Below are 13,714 nucleotides of genomic sequence, written 5' to 3'. Positions count from 1 at the left end.
TTTGTGACACCCAACCCCCAACTCCTTCCCAGGGCTCTAGCTGAAGCCAGAGCATTGGCCTGAGCAGCCAAGAAGAGGTTCCAGCCCTGAAGGGAGCAGGATGTTCAGCACAACGGTAAAACTACAGAAACACAACCACCAAGGGACTCAACCCATCAGTCTTCTGATCCACACTCAGACGCCTTATCCATTAGGCCACATGGTAACATGAGAAAAACCCCTCCAAGCACTTCTTTGAAAAAGGTGGACATTGTTCTTAGGTGATCTGCTGAGGGGGGCTGAGACTCCCTGGGCACAGGAAGTCGAGTTCCCAGTGACACATGAGACTTAATTCTCTGGAGCCAGGTGCAGGGCTTTGGCAGGGAGGCTCAGGCATGGGGGATTGGGGTGCAGCGGACGGACCGGCTGTCTAGGTGTGGAGATTTAGTCGCACTGAGGCACAGGAGGGAGGAGGAGGAGGGGGAATCCTGCTGACAGGCAGTGGCTGTGCAGAAAAAGAGGAGGGGTTCCGGGGACTTTTTTTTGCCTGTGTTTTGCCTGCCTTCTCGCTCTTATGCTGAACAGTGAAGATAGCCTCAACAAGCCTAGGTAGCTCAGTTGATAGAGCATCAGGCTCTTACTCTGAGGGTCCAGGGTTCAAGCCCTTGGCTGGGTGCTCAGCTTTTAAGGTGCCAGGAGCCAAATGATTCCTGGTGCTATCCACCAGCCACATGCGCATTCCCAGAAGCTGTGGCCATTTCCTGGAAAGGTTCCTTCCCTCAGGAATCAGGAGAGAGGCCACATCCACAGGAGCAGGCCTAGAACAAGCAGTGTCTGGCTGGCAGGAAGCGCTGTGGGGCCAGGTGCTGAGAAAGCCCAGAGGGGGAGCAGCAGAGATGAGGGGAAGAGAGACAGAGAAGAAGCAATGAGGACAGAGCACAAGTGTACAGGGGGTTCAGGTCTGGCTATTGTGGAAAACTTCCCTGTTTTATACACGATCCTGGTGCTGCAATTGGCCAGAGAAAGGATCTGAGTCTCCACCCCCTTACCCAGAGGCTGCCTGACCTTGTTGCCGGCACAGAGGCCCGAGGACAGCAACAGTGGTTCGTTGCCTGGTGTGCTTCGCTCCAATAAACACACCAAGGTGGAGAAGCAGACAAAGTTTATTTGAGACCTCAAAAGCGGTGCAGGGAGACACAGACACGTCTCAAATCAAGCACACACATACAAGCAGCTTTCTCTCTTTATACATGATTTCAGCTAAGCATTCTCATTATCCCCACACTCCTCCCCCGTTACTCCCCCCCCTTACGTTCCCATGTAGCAGGCACACTTTGCAATAGCAATTACATTAAGCAGTTAAGTCATACTTGGCAAAAACCACTTTAGCTCGTTAGTAACTCTTCTGTGAACAGTCATCTTGTTTTACTTTCCTTGATCTGTTATTCTGCCCCCCCACTTATCCAGGTGCAAGCAGGCCTCATCATTGCCTCCTGGTATCAGTGTTGCACTGATAACTAGCTGCTACACATTCCATTCTCGGTTACTGGCCTGCTAGGTCGATTAGAGTTTAACATGGGGGCACTCTGGTCAGACATGAAGTGACTTTAGTTCATTCAGGCCTACTACAAAAAGGCTTCATTGACACTGTGGTTTTCCACCCTCCTGAGTTACCTAGAGTCATGCCTAATGACACCAACAACCTCAAGGAAAACACGTCACCCTGTTCTGTGGCGCAGGGAGATCACAACCAGCGTCTCTGGAGGGTCAGGGCAGGTCACAGTCTCTCCCTCACATGTCCCAGGCCTCCTCCCCAGGCCCTGGCTGTGCTGCAGGGACACCACGGGCTGGACACTTGCTCTGGCAGTGGCCACATGCTCTAGGTGACAGGCCCCTTGTTCCCAGTGTCAGCCCCCATGTAGGGGATATGATCCCCCCACCCCCAAAAGTCTGGCCTGCAAGATCTCTTGACTGGTGGCATCTCCTTGTGCTGGGCCTTCTGCCCAGGGTCCCCCTCGCTCTCCCACGCTGCTCACTGCACCCACCTCCAGCCCCAGTGCTGCTGCGGCTCTGCCTCCAGCTCCCTGGGCTGCTCCTCTGGCTCCGCTTGCTGCAGCTCTTCTCCCAGCACAGATCTGCTCCCTGGGCAGCTTCTACGGCTCGTGCTGCTGCGGCTCGGCTCCCAGCCCAGATCTGCTCTGGTTCTCCCTGCCTGGTGCAGCTCTGCTCCCCGGCTCTTCTCGGGCTCCTGCTTTCTCCTTAGCTCTGCCCCACTCTGGCCCAGGCAGTTCCAGCTCCCACGGAGGATGGGCCCCCCTTGCCTGGTGAATCCCTCATTACACTGCCTGGTCTGTCAGTGCGGCTAACTTTGAGCTTTGGCCTCTCCCCATTGCCCCTGGGGACTGTCAGTCTCAGGGGCCTGATTTCCCATTGGCCCTTCCCCCTTCTACTGGGACTGGGAACTAGCCAACCAAAAACCCCACTAAGTTTTAGTAAGGGGCCAACAGTCCCTTACATGAGCCAGCCCCGTGAGGGTCACCAATGTGCAAAGAAGGCAGCACAAGCTGGTCCCATGGTGTAATGGGCAGCACTCAGGACTCTGACTCCTGCAATCTGAGTTCAAATCTCAGTGGGACCTTGGGTTGGTTTGTGGTAAAGCCCTGGAGCTCCCAGTGCTCAACTTCCCTGTCTCCAGCTGTGCAAGAGCAAATCTTTCCCCTCCTGCTGGGTGACTTGCCCACTGGAGCCAGGTCTTGGGTTGTGATGGCCAAAATTGGTTGGGGCTCTAGAACTTGTGACCCTGATGCCTGTGGTTTGACCAGGTGGTTGGGATTCTTGCTGCTTCACATGAGGCCCACAAGTTTGGCCATTTTGCTTGCAGCCACATTACCTCTTGCCCACATGGCATTTAAAGGAAGGAGGGCCAGGGCCAGGCTTCATAGTCAGGGCTAGGCAGGAGGGAGGCAGAGTCCCAGGCTGGAGCCCAGCACCTCTCCTCCTCTGGGCACCTAGAGCAGAGGCGGCTGGTGCTGACAGCTCCAAGCGGAGGCTTAAAAGCCACAGAGCAACCGAGGTCAGGGCCAGAGGAAGGCAGGACCAAGCCTATGCGTGGCCAGCAGACGGCCACAAAGACACCGGCCAGCCTGCTCCCTCCTATGCCAAACCCCCACTGAAGACGTGCTTAATCCACTTGCTGATCAGGAGGAAAACCTGTCAAAATCTGTGTGCGAGGAGAACCCGCTTGGCTCGGAAGGGAGCAAGGAAAAAGAGCGAGTGAAAAAAATAATCACCAAGAGAGAGAGCGAAAAGAACGTGAAAGGCAGAGAAAGAAATAAAGGGAGAGAAAAAAACCATTAGAAAATGAAGGAAAGAAAGGAAGAGCGTGAAAGGTAGAGGGGAAAAAAGAAAGCAAGAACATACAAGCTAGAGAAGGAAAGGAATGAAAAAGAACGAATGAACCACAAGCGCTAGTTGAAGATGGAATGGGACAGTCAGAGAAAGGACAGACTGACCCGTTAAGTAAGGTTGCACCCCAGATTCTCCATGTTGGGGGCACAGGCCCCCCATTTCCGTCCTGGCCCTGCTTGGGGGGACCATCCATAGATGCCTATTGGCACCCCCATGCTCCGTGGAGAGTGCAAGTCCCCCCATACCCTCCCCTCGGGACACGGGCTCTCTCCAATCCTGACCCCCTTCCTGCACGCTCCTGGGAATGGGGGGGAAGGTGCGGGGAAGGCGTGTGCTGAGCAGCACCGTGGGTATCTCTCTCTGGGGCGAAGGAAGAGGATATTTTTTGTACCAGAAGGAAAGAGCAGGGGGCGGGGGCGTTTGTGGAGCCGGGGCGCACACCAGAGATAAGAACTGAACGCAGCCAAGCGTGAGCCCAGTGCCAGTTGGAGCTGAGATGCACCTGGAGGACCATCTCCAGAACCTACCTTGATGGTGCCGTCCATCACCGCTCCCACATGGAGCTTCCCGCCTAGACCTCCCTGGACGAGGTGAGGTGGTGCATTGGCAAAGGGGGCGGTTTGAGTGGGACTGTGTGTGTGTGTGTGTGTGTGTGGTGTGTATCTAATTTTGGGAAGTGACATCACAAACTGCTGGGGCTGGTTTCCTATTGGTGTGACCGATTTTTGCAAAGCTCCCCCCCTCCCTATCTTCTTTTGGCACTAGGGCTTTCTGCGCTGCCGTTGACAAGGGCAGTAGCACAAGGGGCTCAGGGCGGAGAATCGGGGAGCCAGGGGTGGGAGAAATGGTGCAAGGGGGGGGATGTCACAAGGATAACAAGAATCACATTTAGCCCTTGCACGGCAATGGTGGTGCACTCACGCACTGCCATAGCTTCTAGTATCATGATTATTTATCTGTACAACAGCAGCACCTACAGAGACCGGGGCAAAATCAAACCCCGCTTGTGCCAGGGGCTACACAGACACAAAGACAGTCCCTGCCCCAGCTGAGATCAGGCCCCTTTGGGCCAGGCGCTGCCCAGACACAGCGAAAGACAGGCCATGCCCCAGAGAGTTTACAGGCTCCATACCCAAAAAGTGCGAGGAGAAACTGAGGCCCAGGGTCAAACAGCAGCACTGAGAATAAAACCCAGGAGTCCTGTCTCCTCCTGCTCTAACCACTAGACCCCACTCTGCTCCCAGAGTTGGGGACAGAACCCAGGAGTCCTGGCTCCCTAAAAGGGGGGGAGTGGGGTCTAGTGGTTAGAGGAATGGAAGATGGGTGTCAGGACTCCTAGGTTCCAGTCCCAGCGCTGGGGTTAGAGTGGAGTCTCGTACCTTAGCACAGGTGGGGCTGGGAGCCAGGACTCCTGGGATCTTCCCATCCCCCCCTCCGCCCGAACCATCTTGCACAGCAGGAGGGGGCTGGGCAGAAAGTGGTGATAGGGTGAAAACTACCAAGAAATGCAAATCCTCGAAGGAGCCTGTGTCAGGAACCATGGCCCCCTTACCACCTCTAACCCCCCCCCTTGGCTGGCACTGGATTGTGCCCCCTGTGCCCCCAATCCACCCCCTGCGAGCCCTGGGGGGCAGGGAATAGCCATGTTGCTGGGCCCCCCATCCAACTGAAGTATTCAGTGTCGCAGTGACCCAAGGTGTGTGCACAGAATGGGGATGGTGGGTGGGTGTATAAATTGATTTTTGCATGTGTTTGTGTGGTTTTTTGCAAGGGTTTTGTTTGTGGGTGGGTGATTACAGCTGTGGGGGTTGTGTTTGAGGCTGTGCAGGTGTGTTGATGTTGGCTGGATTTGTGTGGGTGTTGTGTATATTTGTAATTGTGTGGGTGGGTGGATGCATATATGTGTTTGTGTATGTTTGCAATTGTGTGTTTCTCTGGGTATGCATGCTCTGCTGCCCTCTGCCGGTGCAACAACTGTTTCTCTGTATGCCACAGCCCCCATACTGTTGACCCTGGTGGTGATTTCCCCATCTTACAAGGGCTGGCTGGCCTGACACTTCTCCCCTCTGCGGAGTGTGGCAGGGGCTGCAGCTCACCCCATGTGGGGCAGGAGTGCCAAAGTGTGGGGCACTGGGCTCCGATGCACCTGGAGAGTAGCTCAGATGAGGTGGGGCAGGGCGTGTGGTGTCCGTTCTGCGTTGCCTGGTGCTGGGCCATTGCACAATGCCCATCCACAGCGCATCCCGAGAGGGAGCAGGGGGCGAAGCAGACGATCCAGCACGAGGGGGGAGAGGATGTGTGGTTGGGGGGAGGAAAGGCCTTGGGCCACACTGGGGGAGTGCAGAGCAGGGGTGACACCCCAGAAACCTGCAGCAAAGGGATGGACAGGTGGGGTGGGTGGATAGAAGAGGCAGCAGGACTAAAATCTGAAAGGGGAGTGTGGGGTCTAGTGGTCACAGTGGTGGGGGGGAGGGGGCTAGTGGTCAGAATTCCTGGGTTCTATCGCCAGCCATGGGAGGGGAGTGGGGTCCAGTGGTTAGAGTGTGTGTCAGGGTGAGAGCCAGGACTCCTGGGTTCTCTCTCTGGCTCTAACTCTCTCTTGTGCAATCCCTTGGCAGTTACCCAACTCGCCAGCTTGTGGGCACGAGGGTTGGGGCCAGGTTGCGACACGGCCCAGAGTCCCATACTGCCCCTTTGTTACCCATCCCGGGGCAGGGTGGGGGATGGCCTGGGAGACCCGCTAAGAAAGGCGCTTCTGGTGGGTTTGTGTGTGGGTCACACTGCCCCCTGCTGGATAGACCCCTCTAGGTCAGACCCAGTCTCAGTCCGGGTCAGATCCTGGGAGCCCAGCCCCCTCTGTCGCCACGGCCATGTCTATTGGTCTCCTGGAAAGGTCCATTCTCATTGGTAGCTTTCCAGTGGCAGTGAGTTCCACAGGCCTCGGCACAGGCTGCGTGGGGCAGGAGGTCCTTGTGTTGGGAGCAGTGGGAGTGAACTGTGTGCGGTTGTGTCTCTGAGCACAATTGTGAATATTCTGGTGTGTGTGTGATTGTGAGTGTTGGTGGAGATGTGATTGTTTCTCCCTTTGCGGGTTGGGCTGGCCCTGCTGCAAAGTGACCCTAAGAACCAGCAATCTCCAGGATAGCAGGTTTGCTCTCAGAGCAGGGAATGTGTCCCCCATGCTGCTCTTAGGCCACTGGGTGCTCTGGAAACAAGAGGGCTCTGAGTGTAACCCAGGGGTCAGCAACCTTTCAGAAGTGCTGTGCCGAGTCTTCATTTATTCACTGTAATTCAAGGTTCCGCATGCCAGTGATACATTTTAATGTTTTTAGAAGGTCTCTTTCTATAAGTCTATAATATATAACTAACTATTGTTGTATGTAAAGTAAATAAGGTTTTTTAAAATGTTTAAGAAGCTTCATTTAAAATTAAATTAAAATGCAGAGCCCCCAAGACTGGTGGCCAGGACCTGGGCAGTGTGAGTGCCACTGAAAATCAGCTCATGTGCCACCTTCGGCACACGTGCCATAGGTTGCCTACACCTGGTGTAACCCATAGCAAGCAAAGACTATCTGGGGCTGTAGCTTTGTGGTAGAGCACATGCTTTGCATGTATGAGGTCCTGGGTTCAATCCCCAGCATCTCCAAGCTCTTTTCACCCTGCTGCTTTGCTCATGCCCAGAGGGGATGTGGCCCAGCAGTCTCCCTGCAGGAGTTTCAATCCTGCTCAGTGAGGGGCAAGTGCCAATTGCATGGAAGGTCTGGGGGGGTTTCTGCTCCTAAGTCACCTCACTACATGTAAGATTCCCACCCGCTGTGCTGCTTGGGACAAGGGTAGATGAGAAGGGCGAATCCTCCAGCACTGGAGGGAAAGGTCCCATCTGCACAGACTGAGAGGCAAGGAAACAGAGGGGCAGTCAGTGCTCAGAGAGGAGAGAGGTCAGTGATTTACACCCACCAGGGGACACTGTCTTTCTGAGGCGAGTGCAGCTGGCTTGGGATGGTGCTGACGATGGGTAGAAAAGAGGCTGGAGTCAATGACTGATGAGACCACAGCAGGGGAAGGGGAATGGCAGCCCCACAGAAGGTCCTGGGTGCTCAGATGCCCCAGTTATTGCTCCCTGGCCTGTCACAGAGAGAGAAAAGACCCAGCGGGACCCAGCCCCCCTACAGTGATTCCCATGGACAAGAACCTGGCTGGGAGTGGGGTGAAGGTTCCCTCTGGGCAAAGGGGAGCTGAAATCCCTCAGTGTCCTGGAATTTAAGCAATGGAAGCTTCAAACCCTGCAGGGGTGTGGGCTGAGGTGCATCAGCAGAAGGTTGGGCTGGACGGGGGGGCAGGTTTGGATAATTTTTGGTGGTGCCCAGAATGGGACCAAGTCCTGCCCCACCCGACCCCACCCCACCCTCACACAGGACCAGTTTTAGGCCGATTCTCCCGATTCCCCTGAATTGGGCCCCACGCCTAAGAGGGCCCCGTGCCCAAGCCCCGGTACCATGTACCAGCAAGAGCCGGTTCGCCGCACTGGGGTGGCCCGGCTTCCTCAGGGGGCAATTTAAAGGGCCTGGGGCTCCCAGCAGGGGCTGGGATAGGCTGGGGTAGGGCTGCGGGGCGCTGGGGGCTATTTAAAAAGTCCAGGGTTCCCATTGCTTCTACCGCCCCGACCCTTTATATAGCCCCCAGAGCCGCGCCGCTTCCCCAGGACTCCCACAGCTATTTACAGGGCCGGGGCGGTGGAAACAGGGGAGCCCCAGGCCATTTAAATAGCCCCCAAGCCCCGGGCTGCTGCTGCTACCCTGGTGCTGAGGGAGGGAAGAGGGAGCACTTACCGTACAGGGTGGGCTGTAGCCTCTGTACCTGCACCCCCTGCCTGCAGCCAGCCCCTGCTGCACCCCCTGCCCTGCCTCCAGCCCCTCACCCCCTGCCCTGCCTGCACCAGCCCCTGCCCACAGCCAGCCCCACACCCCCTGCCTGCAGCCAGCCCATCTCCAGCCAGCCCTGCACCCCCTGCCCTGCCCGCAGCCAGCCCCTGTCTCCAGCCAGCCCTGCACCTCCTGCTCACAGCCAGCCCCTGCTGCACCCCCTGCCCTGCCTCCAGCCCCTCACCCCCTGCCCTGCCTGCACCACCCCTGCCTCCAACCAGCCCCACACCCCCTGCCTGCAGCCAGCCCACCTCCAGCCAGCCCTGCACCCCCTGCCCTGCCTGCACCAGCCCATCTCCAGCCAGCCTCACACCCCCTGCCTGCACCAGCCCATCTCCAGCCAGCCCTGCATCTCTTGCTCGCAGCCAGTCCCTGCTGCACCCCCTGCCTTGCCTCCAACCCCTCACCCCCTGCCCTGCCTGCACCAGCCCCTGCCTCCAGCCAGCCCCACACCCCCTGCCTGCACCAGCCCATCTCCAGCCAGCCATGCACCCCCTGCCCTGCCTCCAGCCCCTCACCCCCTGCCCTGCCTGCACCAGCCCCTGCCCACAGCCAGCCCCACACCTCCTGCCCACAGCCAGCCCATCTCCAGCCAGCCCTGCACCCCCTGCCCTGCCCGCAGCCAGCCCCTGTCTCCAGCCAGTCCTGCACCTCCTGCTCACAGCCAGCTGCTGCTGCACACCCTGCCCTGCCTCCAGCCCCTCACCCCCTGCCCTGGCTCACAGCCAGCTGCTGCTGCACACCCTGCCCTGCCTCCAGCCCCTCACCCCCTGCCCTGCCTGCACCAGCCCCTGCCTCCAACCAGCCCCACACCCCCTGCCTGCAACCAGCCCACCTCCAGCCAGCCCTGCACCCCCTGCCCTGCCTGCACCAGCCCATCTCCAGCCAGCCTCACACCCCCTGCCTGCACCAGCCCATCTCCAGCCAGCCCTGCATCTCTTGCTCGCAGCCAGTCCCTGCTGCACCCCCTGCCTTGCCTCCAACCCCTCACCCCCTGCCCTGCCTGCACCAGCCCCTGCCTCCAGCCAGCCCCACACCCCCTGCCTGCACCAGCCCATCTCCAGCCAGCCATGCACCCCCTGCCCTGCCTCCAGCCCCTCACCCCCTGCCCTGCCTGCACCAGCCCCTGCCCACAGCCAGCCCCACACCTCCTGCCCACAGCCAGCCCATCTCCAGCCAGCCCTGCACCCCCTGCCCTGCCCGCAGCCAGCCCCTGTCTCCAGCCAGTCCTGCACCTCCTGCTCACAGCCAGCCGCTGCTGCACACCCTGCCCTGCCTCCAGCCCCTCACCCCCTGCCCTGCCTGCACCAGCCCCTGCCTCCAACCAGCCCCACACCCCCTGCCTGCAGCCAGCCCATCTCCAGCCAGCCCTGCACCCCCTGCCCTGCCTGCACCAGCCCATCTCCAGCCAGCCTCACACCCCCTGCCTGCACCAGCCCATCTCCAGCCAGCCCTGCATCTCTTGCTCGCAGCCAGTCCCTGCTACACCCCCTGCCTTGCCTCCAACCCCTCACCCCCTGCCCTGCCTGCCCCAGCCCCTGCCTCCAGCCAGCCCCACACCCCCTGCCTGCACCAGCCCATCTCCAGCCAGCCATGCACCCCCTGCCCTGCCTCCAGCCCCTCACCCCCTGCCCTGCCTGCACCAGCCTCTGCCCACAGCCAGCCCCACACCTCCTGCCCACAGCCAGCCCATCTCCAGCCAGCCCTGCACCCCCTGCCCTGCCCGCAGCCAGCCCCTGTCTCCAGCCAGCCCTGCACCTCCTGCTCACCGCCAGCCGCTGCTGCACACCCTGCCCTGCCTCCAGCCCCTCACCCCCTGCCCTGCCTGCACCAGCCCCTGCCCACAGCCAGCCCCACACCTCCTGCCCACAGCCAGCCCATCTCCAGCCAGCCCTGCACCCCCTGCCCTGCCTCCAGCCCCTCACCCCCTGCCCTGCCTGCACCAGCCCCTGCCTCCAGCCAGCCCCACACCCCCTGCCCACAGCCAGCCCATCTCCAGCCAGCCCTGCACCCCCTGCCCTGCCCGCAGCCAGCCCCTGTCTCCAGCCAGCCCTGCACCTCCTGCTCACAGCCAGCCGCTGCTGCACACCCTGCCTGCACCAGCCCCGCACCCCCTGCAGCCAGCCCTGCTCCGTGCCCTGTCTCCAGCCAACCCCTGTCGTACCCCCTGCGGCTCTGCTTGAAGCCAGCCAGCTCCCCACACCCCCCTGCCCGCACCAGCCCTACACCACCGGCCCCGCACCTCCTGCCCTGTCTCCAGCCAACCCCTGCTGCACCCCCCTGCCTGAAGCCAGCCAGTCCCGCACACCCCGTCTCCAGCCAGCCCCGCACCCCTTGCCCTTCCTGCAGCCAGACCCTACCTCCAGTCAGCCCCTGCCCTGCCTCCAGCCAGCCCCATGTCCACTGGTGCCCTGCAGTTCCCAGGGCAGTAACCCTGCACACCTGCTTCAAAGAGGGGGGCAGGGAGCAGCTGGAACCCACACATGTGCACACCGTAGGGTGACCAGACAGCAAGTGTGAAAAATCGGGATGGGGGTGGGGGTTATTAGGATCCTATATAAGAAAAAGTCCCAAAAATTGGGACTGTCCCTATAAAATCAGGACATCTGGTCACACTAGCACAGCCCCAGGGAGTGGCGGGGACCCACACATGTAAAACGGAGCTCGTTTCTAGTTCAGGCCCATCTTTTTAAAAAAGAACTTTAGGTAGGGTTAACATACACCCGTATTTTCCTGGATATGTCAGGCTTTTTGGTTCTTAAATCACTGTCTGGGAGGAATTTTTAAAGTTTAAAAATTTAAAAATTCCTCCTGGGAAAATACGGACGCATGGTAACGCTATTGGTACAAAAAATACATACTGTGACACATCCCTTAAATCAGAACTTTTTATAGGGAACTGGTTCCTAAGGAATGAAAGTCTTTTTTATATATACATATATATATCTATATAAATTTTAAGTTATCCCTGCCGGGGCCCGGCTGAAAATGACTGCCCAGAGTTCGAGAACTGTCCCTGTTCTCATTGGACAGATGGGGAGAAGCCTGAAGTACAAAGAAGGGACGTGACCTTCCCAAGGGCCTACAAAGCAAGGTGGTGGCAGAGCCAGAAAGAGAAGCCAACAGTCCTGACTCCTGTTCTAATGGACCAAAAAAACCCAGAGAAAGGGCTAGAGCCCAGGAATCGAGATGGTGGGGAAAATTCATTGAAACCATTTCTGTCAGAAAATCCCCTTCAGACTAAACCAGTTTGTTTCTCGAAATCAAAACAAGTGGGATGAAAGTTCTTTGCACAAATATTTTGTTGCAAAACAAAAGCATCTCCTGTTTGTCACAGTGTGTTAAATTGTCTCATCGCACACAAAGAGGAGACACTTAGATCTCAAACATTAGATAAGATGCTTCAGTCTGAGCTAAGTAATTGCTGCTCTTAACAATTTCAAAATAAAAAAATACAAATCAAATAGACTATTTCAGCTATTCTATTATGTCATAATCTGCTCTGAGTAAATGTGATAGGACACCGCATATTACACACTACTCCTAGGTAGGAGTACCATGAGGTAGGTAGGAGCGGATCATTATTATCCCTACTTGAAAGAGGGAGAAGCTAAGGCTGAGAAAGGAGAATTGACTTGTCTTAGGTCACACAGCCAGTCACTGGCAGATTTGGGAATAGGACCCAAGAGCCCTGATTTTTAAACTAACCATCGGATCTTGAATTTCAGACACTGAATGACCTGAATAAAGTGCTCTCAGATGAGCTCCAGACCAACAACAGTGCACAATAAATATTCAGCAAGTATTTGAGGAGAATTGCATTGTTAGAGAGAATCATGAACTGCTCAGAGACCATTAATGCAGAGGAGCAGCAAAATTCATCAAACATATAACAGGTTCTGACTTATTTCCTTGGGCTTAAAAGAGAACAACAAGGACCTGAGTCTCCTCCCTGTCAATAACCCCCTGCTCAGCCAATCAGGGTAGAGACTGAGGATGGCAGGCTGAGGGCTCTCGCCCAAAGGATGGCCCAGGTCACCGGTGGGGATCACTGCCTGAGCACTATTTCAGCCCCACATTTTTGGGTGGACCTCCCACAGTGGGAGCTGCAGAGCACTCACCTGAGACACATACGCACACCCCTCCTGGTGTTGGGAGGGGAACAGGAGAAAGGACAAAAGAAGCAAGAGACAAAGAGAAAGGAGGGAGAGACGGATGGAGGAAAAGGTGAAACCAAAAGGACAAACCCTAATGACCCCAGTGATTCTAAGGGACAAAATCCCAGGTGCGCAATAAAATTCTGCCTCCTTAAGCTCATGTTTTCCATGCCTAGAATTCAACGGTCACCAGATGGATCAGACTGAACAGGTTTCAAACCTCGAGGAGGCTCTTACCTTCTAAACAGGGACGGCTGGTCTCTAGTAAACTCACTAAAAGGGAAGGAGAAAACTCGAAAGAGGTTCCTCCTGGCGCCCACGTACGTGAACCCGAATACTCTCTCAGTCCTCAAAGAGAGACCTGGAGAAGGAGACTTGCTGAAGCAAAGCCACAGGGGTCTCTGAGGTTTCCCTGACCCCTCGCCCCTGTCCTGCCTACCTGATGTCAGCATCTCTCTGTGAGGTCACCACCTCCCCACCACCTTTGACCAATAGTCTGAGGTCCTGCAAAAGGCCTTTGTGATGTCACTGCCACACCCCTCCCTTGCTGTGCTAATGTCCTGCCCCTGGCCAGGCACTTTGGAGGTTTGAGCTACTCCCTGTGGATCACCCCACTCAAGGAGCGTTCGTTCTAGGCAGCAAGCCGGCTAGACAGGAAAACATCAGACGCTGCTCCCAATGATACACTCAGTTTTTCAGAAATTAGTCGACTTTATGGCCAGAAGAGACCATTAGAGCATCTAATCTGACCCCCTGCATATCACAGGCCTCCTGTATGACACAAGAGCTACTTTTGGGGCAAACACATTCCAGAAAGGCATCTAGTCTCCATTAGATGACACCAGGAGATGGCAAATCCACCACTTTCCTTGGTAGCTTGTTCCTGTGGTGAATCATCCTGGCTGTTGAATATTTGTGTCTTATTTCTAATATGAATTTGTCTCTTTTCACCTTCCAGCCACTGGGTCTTGTTATGCCTTTCTCTCCTCGATTAAAAAGCCCTTTAATACCCAATTTTTTGTCTCCATTAAGGCCCTTCAACACTTCAATGAAGTCACCTTTCAATCTTCTTTTGATAAGCTAAACAGGTTGAGCTCGTTCAATAGCTCCCTAGAAGGCATTTTTCTCCAGCCCTCAGAACACTTTGTGGCTCTTTGGTCATCAGACTCCTGAACTGCAGCTGGATGTGGCTCTTGTTCTTCTGCACAACATAGCTCCTGGAGAAGAGGGATCTGCAAATGTACATTC

At 56.6% G+C, this 13,714-nt stretch overlaps 3 non-coding genes across 3 annotated transcripts; all 3 read left to right on the top strand.

Moving 5' to 3' along the window:
- Positions 1-582: 582 nt before the first annotated feature.
- Positions 583-655, top strand: TRNAK-CUU. The gene has a single exon. It is a non-coding gene; the product is annotated as a tRNA-Lys (tRNA).
- Positions 656-2,545: 1,890 nt separating this feature from the next.
- Positions 2,546-2,617, top strand: TRNAQ-CUG. The gene has a single exon. It is a non-coding gene; the product is annotated as a tRNA-Gln (tRNA).
- A 4,344-nt stretch (positions 2,618-6,961) lies between these two features.
- TRNAA-UGC lies at positions 6,962-7,033 on the top strand. Its single transcript has one exon. It is a non-coding gene; the product is annotated as a tRNA-Ala (tRNA).
- The last annotated feature ends 6,681 nt before the right edge of the window (positions 7,034-13,714 follow it).

This window comes from Mauremys mutica, unplaced genomic scaffold, assembly GCF_020497125.1.
Source record: "Mauremys mutica isolate MM-2020 ecotype Southern unplaced genomic scaffold, ASM2049712v1 Super-Scaffold_100198, whole genome shotgun sequence".
Classification (NCBI taxonomy): domain Eukaryota; kingdom Metazoa; phylum Chordata; order Testudines; family Geoemydidae; genus Mauremys; species Mauremys mutica.
This window is presented reverse-complemented; position numbering and strand designations above follow the sequence as displayed.